General features: G+C 56.2%; 1 protein-coding gene across 7 annotated transcripts in view; it reads left to right on the plus strand.

Annotated features, from left to right (window-relative positions):
* The window catches only part of PITPNM2 (phosphatidylinositol transfer protein membrane associated 2), a 129,795-nt gene that overhangs the window by 17,445 nt on the left and 100,123 nt on the right, over positions 1–12,227 (plus strand). For all 7 annotated transcript variants that reach the window (XR_013331076.1, XR_013331077.1, XR_013331078.1 and 4 more), the window contains exon 2: positions 7,166–7,272. The gene's annotated coding sequence lies outside the window, so the exon portion shown is untranslated. The remainder of the gene's footprint in view (positions 1–7,165; positions 7,273–12,227) is intronic.

Here is a 12,227-nt window from a genome sequence, read left to right on the forward strand (position 1 = left end):
GGTTAGTCAGTTGGCTGGTGAGTGAAGACAGAGAGAGAGATGACATTGAGGATCACGTGGGCATTTTAGGGGCCAGGCCTGGAAGGGGTGTATGTGCCTCTACTCACAGAACTCCTCGTGTGGTCCCATCTTTACCTGGGAGGGTCCAGGTGTAATTTAGGTAGAGGACACTGGACCAAGCCAGAGCGGCACAGGAAGCGCTGTGGAATGAACCAATGTGTGAAGGGCATGGAGGTGAGGGCAAGGGGTCCTCAGGGGGCAGAAGTGAGCAGTAAATCCACCCCGTAAATCCAGGTGCCAGTCATTCGGCCTTTGTTCAGTGTTTCGGATTCCGTTTCTGCGTTCCCTTCTGCCCAAACTAGAAGATTGCAGAATGCTGGAGCTGAGTGGAGAGGCCCTTGAGGTCAGCCCCCTCGCTGCACACATGGAGACCTGGATTCCGAGAAGGGAACTGGCCCACCCGCAGTCAGCCAGCGAGGGCACGGGTCTCAGCACCACACCTGGGGTCATTTCTGCACACGCAGGGGCCATCTCTTTGCGCAGCGTGCATGTCCCTGCTCTGGACAGTATGGCTGAGTCAGCCAGCAGAAGGCCCAGCTTCTCCGACGGATCATTGGAGAAGCCCCTGGCCTCCACAGCGGCTGCTGGCTTTCAGCGTGTGTTCTGTTAGGATTTGGGGAGTGGAAAAGGAGTCTCTCCCTGACGCTTTTTCAGGTGCCACCTTGTCTTCATGGCTCACCTGTGAGAGCACCGAAGAGTTTCACTGCTCTCACATCAGAAATAGACTTTCCCCCGAAGCCGTTAAAGAGCCTGCCCACCGGCCCCGTTCCTCGCTGCAACGAAGTGCTCCCAGACGTAGTGGCTTTCAGTATCAACCATTTTATTTATTTGCTCTCAGCCTGGCAATCCGGGCAGGGCTTGCTGGGGACAGCTCAGCTCTGCTCCTTGCTGTCAGCTGGGGCAGCTTGACTGGGGGGTGGAAGGTCCCTCTCCAAGATGGCCCCCTCCCATGGCTGGCGTGTCGGGCTGGCACTTGGCCTGTCTGCTGGGACAGTGGTTCCCTCTACATCACCTCTCCAGTCACTGTGGTAAAGTACACGTAACGTAAAATTTACCACTTGAGCCATTTTTAAGTGTCCGCTTCAGTGGCATTAGGTATATTCACAGTGTCGAGCCACTGTTACCACCATCCGTATTCAGATTCTTTTCTTCTTCCCAAACTGAGACTTTGTCCCTGTTAAATGACAACTCCCTATTCCCCTCCCCCAGCACCTGGCGCCCACCCTTCTACTTCCTGTCCCTTCTACTTCCTGTCCCTTCCTTCCCCTGTGAACGTGACTCCTCGGGACACCTCAGATAGGTGGAACCATGTGGTATTTGTTTGTCCGTGACCAGCTTATTTCGCTCAGCACAGTGTTCCCTGGGTTCATCCAGAATGGCCTTCCTTATGAAGACTGAGTAGCAGTCCATGGTACAGAGCGCCCACATTTTGTTGTCGCATTTGTCTGTGGATGGACACCGGGGTCAAGTCCACCTTTTCCTGTTGTGAACGGTGCTGCTGTGAACATAGGCATGCAAATACCTGTTTGAGTCTCTGCCTTCCTGAAGGCTTGGGTCCGAACCTGGCACAGTGTTACTTCCAGCACATTCTACTGGTTAAAACAGATCTTGGGGTCAGACTAGATTCTAAGGGCCGGGACCGCACAAGTCCGCAGCCCATTGGGTCCTCCACAGAAGGCACCTGCCACGACCCCTCTGGGGAAAGATCTCTGCAGAAGAGGCGGGTGGGCCGGCTCCCACACACCCCTCCAAGGCCTGGCTGCCCTCTCAGATGCCTCTGAATGCCCAGATGCCTGTGGCCCTGGCTTCCAAAGGGGAGGCTCTGTCATGGGTGAAGCTCGAGCCAGAGCCCCGCTGTCCCCTCCCTTGGGGGAGGCTGCAGCGCTTGCCGTCTGTTTTGTATCGCTAATGGCTGTGCCTCTTATTATATAATCTGTTATTCTGTGCCGCACCAGGCCCTGGTTACTTGTCAAAAGTTTCTAGAAGCCAGCTGTATCAGCTCCAGGCAACTGGGGGTGCTGCCTGTCCCTCATAGTATTAGTCACTCTGTACTTAGCTAAATTTAACTTTTTATCATCCAAATGATATTTTTGTGGGCTTGGAATTTTACATAATGCTACCAACTGCTGCAGGCTAAGAATTTCTCCTTTTTGTTGTGAGTGTGCGTGTGCGTGTGTGTGTGTGTGCTGGTTTTCTCCCCCATGAACTCTTGCACGCCCAAGTAGACATTGTTCAGTTTCTCTTCCCTGTTCTGCCTTCCCAGGCCCTGGGTTTCCTCCTCAGGCTCCGTGTTGCCTTTTGCCAGCCGGGAGGAAAATTGCTCCTCACGGCTTTCTGATGGCCCTGCTAATGCTTCCTTCCTCACTCGAGGGCTCTCCACTCTGAAGGTCCCTGCGGGTTTCCCTGCTGATTCTGACAGTCTGGGATTCAGAGAAGGAAGCTCAGCTCTAGAGTAGAGTGTCTGTTGAGAAAGCAGAGAGAAGGATCTGGAAGGGAGGGCAGGTGTGGGGCGGTGGTAGTGGAAAGGGACCAGAAGTAAGAAATCCAGTGGCCTGTCCAAGGTGTGGGGTCCAAGATGCAGGCGATTCCTTTGAGCTTGTGGGAGACTCACCTGTTCTCTCACCACTGGGAGAGCCAGGGATGCGGGGGGCGTGGGGCTGGGAGACCCTGGCATCTCCTTAGGGAGGGGCTCTGGAGCTCTGACTTCCCCGGGTACCCGCCCCCCAGAAATGGTAGCACGCCAGCCCTGACCCAGGGGCCTCCTGTGTTCCACACTGTAACTGTGCATGGCAGGCGCCTGCCTCCATTTTCCAGATGGGGAAACCGAGGATCAGATCTGAGGATGAGCACTGGCTGTGGGCCAGGCATGGCACTTATACTCGTATCCCCATAGCTCACTGGCTCCTGACAGTGGGTCTGTGAAGTAGGGACCCTCTCTTTCAGATGAGGAAGCTGAGTCCCAGGAAGGTTAAGGACACCACTGAAGTTGCTCGAGTTGAGGCCACAGAGCTGAGAGTTGGCAGAGCCTGCCATCCCCAGACCTGCCCTCAGCCGCCCAGCCGCGTCACCTCTTGGTTGCTCGGCGGCTTCAGACGGGACTCGTGCTGGGCCCCGGGCTCTTTCCAAAGCATATGAGGCTGACTCCAGCCTCACAAGTTCACCAGCTTTCCTCCTTGTAAGCGATCTTTCAATACGGCAGCGTGTGCGCGCGCATGTGTGTATCTGTGCACAGGGTGCTTCTCAGAGAATCTCCCCGGAACTGGGATTGGCTTCTTGAGCCGGGGAACCGTGTTCTGGGAACAGGCACAAGGCTGAAGCTCCAGCTCACCTCGGACCCTGTTTATGTTTTCAAAAATACTTAAATTGTTTTATTAACAAATTAGGGACTCCTAGGTAGAGACCCCAAAGACTCAAACACACCTGTACACAAAAGCTTGTATGCGAATGCTCACAACAGCTCTATTCACAATAGCCCCAAAGTGGAAGGAGCCCACATGTCCGTGGACGGATGGATAAGCCGAACGTGGGAATGTTCGGACATAAAAAGGAATGAGGCGCTGACAACACAGATGTTCACAACCCGCCACAACACGGACGAACCTTGAAAACATGATGCCAACTGAGAGAAGCCAGGCAGAGGAGGTCGCGTAGGATGCGTCCATTTCTACGAAGTGCCCAGAACAGGCAAATCCGTAGAGAGAGAAGCAGGGTGGCAGCTACCAGGGCCTGGGGGAAGGGGAACGGAGAGTGACTGGTGGTAATGGGTACAGGTCTGTCTTTGGGGTTGAAGGAAATGGGTAGCACGGAGGGCTGTGCAGCTCTGTGGATGGGCCAAGTGCCGCTGAATTGTACGCTTCAGAAGGGTGAATGTATGGCACACAAGTTACATCTCAATAAACAAAAACCCAGAAGCCATGTCTCAGGATGGAGTCAGACAGGCCAGCGTGTGCCAGCGACCTGCGCGGCGTGCTGCCGCCCGCCACCATTTGCATCTGTCCGCGTCTGCACGTTTTCCTGCCACCTGCCTCACGGTCTCCATGTCAACGGGGGATGGAAACCACAGTGTTTAACTTCAGTTATGCCACCCACTCGTTTGGAATTTATGCTTTCAACCAGGGCCAGCCTGAGACACGCAGACGTCTGGGCAAGCTCGTAATTTGGCACCCCATCAAACCGGTATTCTTTAAGTGTTTGTTTGACATTTATTTAGTGGGATGAGGAGAGACTGATATCCTATTAATAGAAGTTGGATAGAGAATCAGATTCACTTAGTAATTCACATCCACTGACCAGAATCAGTCAGGGATCCGAAAAATTTTTAGGAAAGCAGTTCTGACTCCTGCAAAAGATGGGTTTTATTATTTTTTTCCCCTGCCAGTTTTCAAATTTTTCAGGAGGTATATTGAAGATTTAAATCTTTTCTTTTAAAGTTTATGTATTTGAGAGAGATAAAGAAACCAAGTGGAAGAGGAGCAGAGGGAGGGAGGGGGAGAGAGAGAATCCCAAGCGGGCTCTGCACTGTCAGCACAGAGCCTGATAATGGGGCTCAAATCCACGAACAGTGAGATCATGACCTGAGCTGAAATCAAGAGTCAGATGTTTACCTACTGAGCCACCCAGGTGCCCAGTAAAGATTTAGATTTGGTACGTGAAGGAGAGGATCCAGTGTGTAAGGTGAAGAGTATAGTTGATGGTACTGCATTGTATGCCTGAAGTTTTGCTAAGATGATAGAATGTTCTTCCCCCGGCCCCCGGCCACCGCCCCAAAAAAGGGTTACTATGGGAGGGGATGGATGTGCAAATTAACTTGATGGAGAGGAATCCTCTCCAGTATGTCAAATATCACCTCATACACTTAAAAAAAACTTTTTTTCATGTTTATTTATTGAGAGACAGAGACAGAGTGTGCGTGGGGGAGGGGCAGAGAGAGAGAGAGACACAAAATCCGAAGCAGGCTCCAGGGTCTGAGCTGTCAGCACAGAGCCCAATATGGGACTCGAACTCACAAACAGAGAGATCATGACCTGAGCCAAAGTCAGACATTTAACTGAGTGAGCCACCCAGGCGCCCCTCCTCGTACACTTTAAATATATCACCGTTTTGTCAATTGTATCTCAATAAAACCAGGAAGGAAAACTTTCAGGGCATGAAATGTTTTCTTTTTGTTCCTGATAATCAGCAACACACCACTGAATATTATTTGGTTCCAGAGCCCCGTCTCCCCAGGACTACAGCCACAGGTGTGCACGGTCCGCAAGAGTTTGTGTTTCATTCTGATCTCTCCTCTTCCGGAAGGGAGTGGGCTGATTTGCTTTTTGCCTTTTGTGTGAGGGGTCACGGGAGGAAGCCTGAGTCACTGTCAGCATCTTCCTATTTCATTCCAGTGCTCTTCCCCCCGACTCCCCGCCCCGAGGTTCCCCAAGGAGCCGACTGGCTCCTTAGGCNCGCAGCCCCTGCCGATCTCATTCTGCGGGCTGTGAGTCATAGTTGACCTTCTCACCCACCAGACGCGTCCAGGTGGAGTGGAGAGGGGCCGGCCTCCAAAATCCGGCTCGCTGTGACTGGTGTGTTGCTATGGCAAACTCCTACCCTCTCAGCGGGTTTCCTTACCTCCGAGGCTCACGCTGACCTCACACGGGGCAGGTTGGGAGGTTTTGTGATGGCCACTAAGAAATAGAACAGAGAGACCACACGGAGGCAGGGCCTGTGTGCGGCGAGCTGTGGAGTTTGGTGGAACGTACAGGAGAGAAGCTGGGGGGCCCCGGCATGCCCAGCTGGGGGCCTGGGAGCTGGGAGCCCTGACACGTGTTGTTCGTTTGGGGTCCAGAGTGCCTACAGGGGTGCACGTGCAGCCATGGACGGGAGCGGCAGGTGCAGGGCCAAGATGGAACCTCACCCCTGCAGGCCTGGCCCAAAGAGGACTCCACAGAGTTGGCCGAACCTTCCCCGGGAGTGTGGGCCCGCAGCGCCGCGGGTGGGCGTGCGAAAAGCTGGTCTCCGCTGCTTGCAGCCACACCTCCCACTGCCGTGCCGTCCCTAGTTAGATCCTCTCCCTCCCCTGAACCCTTACTGCCTGTGCCCTCATTTGGCAGTTCATCAGTCCTGCCGTCCCCAGCCACCACCGGCTGCCCCTTACTTTAGTTTTACCTTTGTCCAGACGCCTAGCCCCTTACGGGCACAGGCTGATGTCCCCGGAGCCACCGGCGTCTGGCCTCAGCCCTTGGTGTGAGGTTTTTCCGGACCTGGGAATTGGTTCCTGAAGAACCATGGCTTCTACAGCCTGTGTGGGGGGCACAGGGGTGGGGCCTGCCTTCTGGTCATGGTCAGGGGAGGCCTCCGGGGCTGCTGCCCGCATCCTGGGCTCCGCCAAGTGTGTCAGAGAAACCGGAATATGTTGAGCTGCAGGTGTGGGCCATGGTGGGAGCCCCGGGCTGGGTGACAGCTTTAGCAGTGTCTGTGGATTTTCTGACGTCTCGTAGGCTGACTGCACCCGGGACTCCCCGGAAATCCGTTTCTCCACCTTTTCCGTTTTATTGTGAGTGCTCCTCTCTGGCCTTTGGATATCTGGCAGAGGTGGGTCTCCGGTTACACACCACCCAACTGCGGGGACTCGATGGGAAGGAGAGAATTGTCTGCATCACCCCATGACGCTGCTCATGACCCTGCCCCGGGCACCAGGATGCTCGAGGCCAGTGGCCAAGAACCCTAGGCTGCCGCTCCCCCTCCCCCCACTTGCCTCTCCTCTGCAGCCAGGGGTCCTGCAGTCCCAAAGGCTGATAAGTGAAGAATCTCAGGTTTGACACTGAGGGCCGTGAGCTGGGCTTCTGAGATAAGAAAGCTCGTGTGTGCAGCAGCGTGCGGCGTTCTGGTTCTCTCCCTAAGCAGCGGGAGCCCCGGGCAGTGCCAGGTGCATCAGCCTCCATGATTGTATCCCAGACTGGGGCCCCTTTGTCAGCAGAAGACTCCTTCAGCCCAGTGTCCCCTGTGCTGTCCCCCAGGCATAGCTGAATTTCTGGTCCCGGGCATTGCTCAGGATGAGGCCAGGCCCTGTGGGTTTCCTGGTGGGTTTGCCTCACCTCCTCCCTGACTGGGCTTCTCCCTGCAGGATGCTGACTCGTGTGTCCTGGTCCCCGACACCCTTCCGTGTGCCTGGTGAGTCGTCCCTCCTCCTGCGGCAGGACGTCGAGGGAGCCTTCTGACGCAGACCCGCAGGTAAGGACCGCCCACTGGCTTTGGAGTTTGGGGGGTGCTGGGGCTTGCTTGCCATTTCCTTTTCCTTAAACATCTGACTTGATCTGATTAATGGGGTAGATTGTATTAATCGATCCTGCTTCTTTTTTTTAAAATTTTTTTTTTAAGGTTTTTATTTCTAGAGAGAGAGAGAGACAGCGTGAGCAGGGGAGGGTCAGAGAGAGAGGGAGTCACAGACTGAAACAGGCTCCAGGCTCTGAGCTGGCAGTCAGCACAGAGCCCGACGCGGGGCTCGAACCCACAAACCGCGAGATCATGACCTAAGCGAAAGTCGGACGCTTAACCGACTAAGCCACCCAGGCGCCCCTAATCGATCCTGCTTCTTGCAAATATTGATTGCTCACTAAGTAGGTAGGACTGATGTTCTGTCTGTGGTTCTTTTAGATTCCAGATACGATAGAGCCCCCCTCTGGTGACTCCCTTGTGACTCCCCACTGTACAGGGTGCCCTGAGGGACCTCTGTTCTCTTCTCCGGGACCCCCTGGCGCAGCCTGGGCTCCCCACCCTCAGGAAATAGGGCGGGACGGGAGTTTCAGGACGCCTCAGCCTTGGCAGTGGGCAGGGGCTGGGCACTGCCTCCCATCATTTCCCATAAGCTGTGGTTGGCAACACGGGAAGAACCGTGTGTGTGTTTTCGTGTAAGCATTTCCCCAGATGAGAAGGCGAGCAGGGGCTGTGGCGTGTCTGAGGTGCACTGTGTAGCCTCGAACCTAGGGATGGAGTCTCCCAGTGCTTAGTTCTTTCATTCCTTCTGCCCTGGATCCTCCTGGGCTTCTTGTGCAGCCAATCTCATTTCCTGTCCCCGGGCCTCTGGCACAGGCCAGGCCTCGGGCTGTCCCCTTTGCGTCATGCCAAGGCCTTCGGTGGGTGGAGCAGGTGAAGTGGTGTTGCCTTTTCTTGTTCTAAATCCAGCAAACACTCTCCCTGGACACCATTCAGCTGGTCTGTGCTTTGGGGACAAGGAGGATGGGTGGTCCATCTGGAGAAAGTAACATAACGGGGTGAAGAGGCCGGGTGGGGGACACCAGTGTCCCCAGGCATACTCTGAACACACTGGCCCTGATAAGCACACAGGATCCATCATGAGCCCATTTTCCACAAGGAAGCTGAGGCTCAGAGATGGCAAGTGTCTGGCCCAAGGTCACATAGCAAGTCAGTGGTGGGTTTGGGATTGGACCCCGAGTCTCGACCCTGAAGTGCAAGACATGGTTTTCCAAATATGGCACGACTTCCCCCAAAGGATGGGGTTCAGACTGTGCCCTCGCGGTCTGGCTCCCCGTCAGCCCCTCACGTCCTGTGGGCCTCCCCTCCTTGCGGCGGGACAGGGCAGGGCAGGCCAGGCCTCGGCCGAGTGTCCCCCTCACGCCTGGGCTCCCACGTTGGCACCACAGGCTGTTTTCTCTGTAATTGCTCATTCTTTTCAGTTGCTGTAAAAAGGCCTCCAAGTGCTAAGAAGAGAGAGTGCTCCGTTGTATTTTTGTTTTGTTGTCTTGTGTTAATTCACTGTGTGAGTCTCAGAGTCTCAGCTGCTGGGGTGGGTGTGGGGAGGGCTGGCAGGGGAACACAGGCCTGACCCCGAGCCTCCCCGAGGTGGCCCGTCATCCTGCTGTGTCCTGCTGGCCGGCGGGGCCCTGGCGGGCCCTTCTCTGCCCATGAAGCCTGAGCTCTGACCACGGCTCCTTTGCTTCCTGTTTTCCTTTTCTACCAGAAGGCAGTTCTTTTCCTTCCTCAAAACTGCATCCTCCCACTTAGGTGGTTTCAGAGACGGTGGCCTGTGGCCACCTGATCTGGGGAGTCCCCACTTAACCCCAAGCGTTCTCAGGGATTCCTCTGCTTTACTCGTTAATCCAGCGAATAGTTATTGTGTCCTTTGTCTGGACAGACCAGGCACAGTTCTAGGTACTGGGCACACAGCCATGAGCAGGGTCCTGCCCACCGGGAGTTACGCTTTGTGACTGCAGGAACATCACCACCCGGCGGTCTCACATCTGTGCTTTGCACGGGGGAAGGTGGCGGTTGGCCCTACACACCTCTGAGCTCTGCCTGGGAGTTTGTGGCCACAACAGGCAGGCAGGCGTCAGGACCCCTGGGCCCAGGCTGGCAGGAGTTGGAGATTTGGGGGGGGGGGTAATGGGGAGAGGCAGCCCTTCCCCAGCTGCAGAGAGTGTGAAATCCCCTCCTCATCCCCGCAGGGGGGTGAGGAAGGAAAGGGCTTAAGGAGCAGGGTCTATTTTTAGAGGAGCTCTTGCTCCAGAGGAAGAGGAGCCCTTCCTTCCAGAAGGTGGGGGTTGGGTGGGTGCAGGGCAGGGGCCGCTGGAGTGGTTTTCTCCACCCAGCCTGCCGGTGTTCTGTGTCTGCTTGACCTGGGTCATCCACAGAGAGGGTCTGCCTGAAAGAGGCGAGGGGTCCCAGCCGGGGACAGCATCTGCCCTCAGGCACCCCCAGCCCTGGGCAAAGTTGAAGACGTTTGCCATGAGCTGAGCCCGTGGGCAGAACTTCTAGCATTTCACCTTAATCTCCTCAGGGTGGAGGCCCCGTGGGGACGGCCTGCAGGCCCAGGCTCGGGGTCCTCACTTCCTTCCTGCTCCCACTCTCTCAGGGAGGGGCGCTTCCTGCCATTGTCTCTGTGAGGCCTCAGCAAGGTCACTATCTTCCTGAGGAGGAAGAGAGCGGATGTCACGGGCAGGCCCTCAGCCCACAGCAGCACTGACACCCGTGTTCCGTCCCTACCAGCCATGCTGGCCTCCCAGCCTCCCCGCAGCCCAGGACAGAGGCCGCAGGTGGGCTGGGGGCTCCTCTCCTTTACCTGCAGAAGCTTATCCCTGCCCGCGCCCACCCCAGCGGCTGTCCCCTTGGGGTTTAGGTCGGGGAGGACCCGTGGCTGTGGCCAGCTCGCCTGGGCATGGAGAGGGCAGGGCCACAGGGCGCTGCGTCGAGCCCTAGAGCAAGGATGCTGCCCGCTTCCTGTGTTCCTTTGCTGTCCCCCCACAGTGCTTGGGAGAGAGCTGGGTGGGACCCAAGTCCCCCTCCTGTCCCCTCCTGACTTCCCTCCGCACGCAGCCAGCCCTGCCCGGGACCTGGGCCGGGACGCGGAGGGGCTTTCAGCGGAGATTGCCGGAGCCTCGCCGCCCACCTACAGCCCCTCTTCTCTTCCTCAGCTCAGGGACCTCGGGAACCCGTCCCTGGCTTTGCCTGTTGACGTAGGCGGTGCGCGTCTTCCTCAAAGCATACTTTATTTTCACCCAAGTGGCAGAAATGCGTTCCTCTGGCTCCGTTTCGGGTCCTTGCTCCTGGTCACCTGGGGAGGTTTGCAGGCGCGCCGTGGCTCTCACACTCAGGAGCGGCAGGGCCAGGGCGGGAAGCTGGCTCAGCCTCCTCGAGGCCCCGCGAGGCCAGGCCATGGCCCTGTCTCGGCCACCGCGGTCCCGGCCGGGCTCCCCTGGAGCTCTGCCCACGGGCCCAGCACTGGCGGCACCCCCCTTCTGGCTGCCTTGTGTCCCCTCTTTCCCCTTCTCTGCTTCCTTCGGTTTTGAGGAAAAGCCCACTGCTGGAGTTTCTTGCTCTTCCCCACGTGGTCGTGCAGAACACACGCCGTGTTTGCGACCTCGTCCTGCCTGCCAGGGAGGCATCTGGAAACACTTGCTCGTGCACTGACCCTCAGACCTCCCGAGACCAGGTCCGGGCAGTGTTCTCTGGGTCATTCCTTGCTTCGCTCCTCCCCACATTTCCTGAGCTGCAAACCCGCCTGGAGCAATCACGGTGATCCCTGGAGACAGTGTCCAGAGCTTGGCATCCTCAGGAGGACTCCCGGATGATGCCGTTCAACCTGGAGGTGGCATGGCCCCAGACTCTTCATGTTAGCAGCACAACGGAACCTGCAAATGATCAAAATGTGTTCATTCAATGCATTGTAGTCAATATACTCATTCAGTATTTAGTGAGTAGCTACAATTCTGGGAGCTGGGTATAAAGGAATAATAAAACATTTAACATACTGGCCCTCCTGGGCTTATTGTCTAGTGTGGGTAGTCATATAGTAAATAAGCAGTAAAATACTGGCAGATGGGGATCAATGCTAAATTAATGCTAAATACACAAATAACAAGGCCTCTCAAGTCAGGACAGTTAAGCAAAGGCCTAAAGGAGGCAAAGGAGAAAAGCCAGGAGGCTATTTTGAGGAGGAACATCCAGGCAGAGGCAATAGCCTGTGCAAAGGCCCTGAGGCAGGAGCCTGTCTGGGATGTTCTAGAAGCTGGAGAGAAGGAGGGAGGGGAAGAGGAGTGGGGGAAGGGGCTGGGGGAGAGATGAAAGTCCACGTGCAGCAGGGCTTTGTAGGTCTTACTGAGACTTTGACTTTGAGCAAGATCTGGGGCTGCTAAGAAGCTCGTGCCGAGGAGCACGGAGACCCCACTGCACTTTCAAAGGATGCTTGCTGGCTATTGTGCTGGAAACAGACTGGATGGGGTGGAGTGAGGAAGCAGGGAGACCAACGGGGAGACCTTTGCAATGGCCTGAGGTGGCAGGTGCTGGGCCAGAGTGGCAGCGGCGGAGGAAGTGAGAGAGCTGGGTTCCAGGCACATTTTAAAGGTAGAGCCTCAAGAAATCTCTGAGGAACCTGGCAAACCCTGAGAAGAATAGGTCCTCACAGACTTGGGAGGACTCAGGAGGTCAGCCTTTTCGCTTAACCTGTGGGGAAACTGAGGACCAGTAAAGGAAGTCACTGCCAAAGGCACATGGCAAGCAGGGCCACAACTCAGGCTTCCAGCCCCAGGTCTAGCGCATCTATAGCAGGACTGATGGACAGCTCTGGGCGAGGGATGTGCAGGGGTTCGAGGGCTCGGGGAGGGATGGCTATGGACCCTGTAGCTAAGCATGGGTCCTGGACGACTCCACCGGCGGGCAGGAGTTCGGGGCTT

Source organism: Crocuta crocuta, unplaced genomic scaffold, assembly GCF_008692635.1.
Source record: "Crocuta crocuta isolate KB4526 unplaced genomic scaffold, BGI_CrCroc_1.0 scaffold29, whole genome shotgun sequence".
NCBI lineage: Eukaryota > Metazoa > Chordata > Mammalia > Carnivora > Hyaenidae > Crocuta > Crocuta crocuta.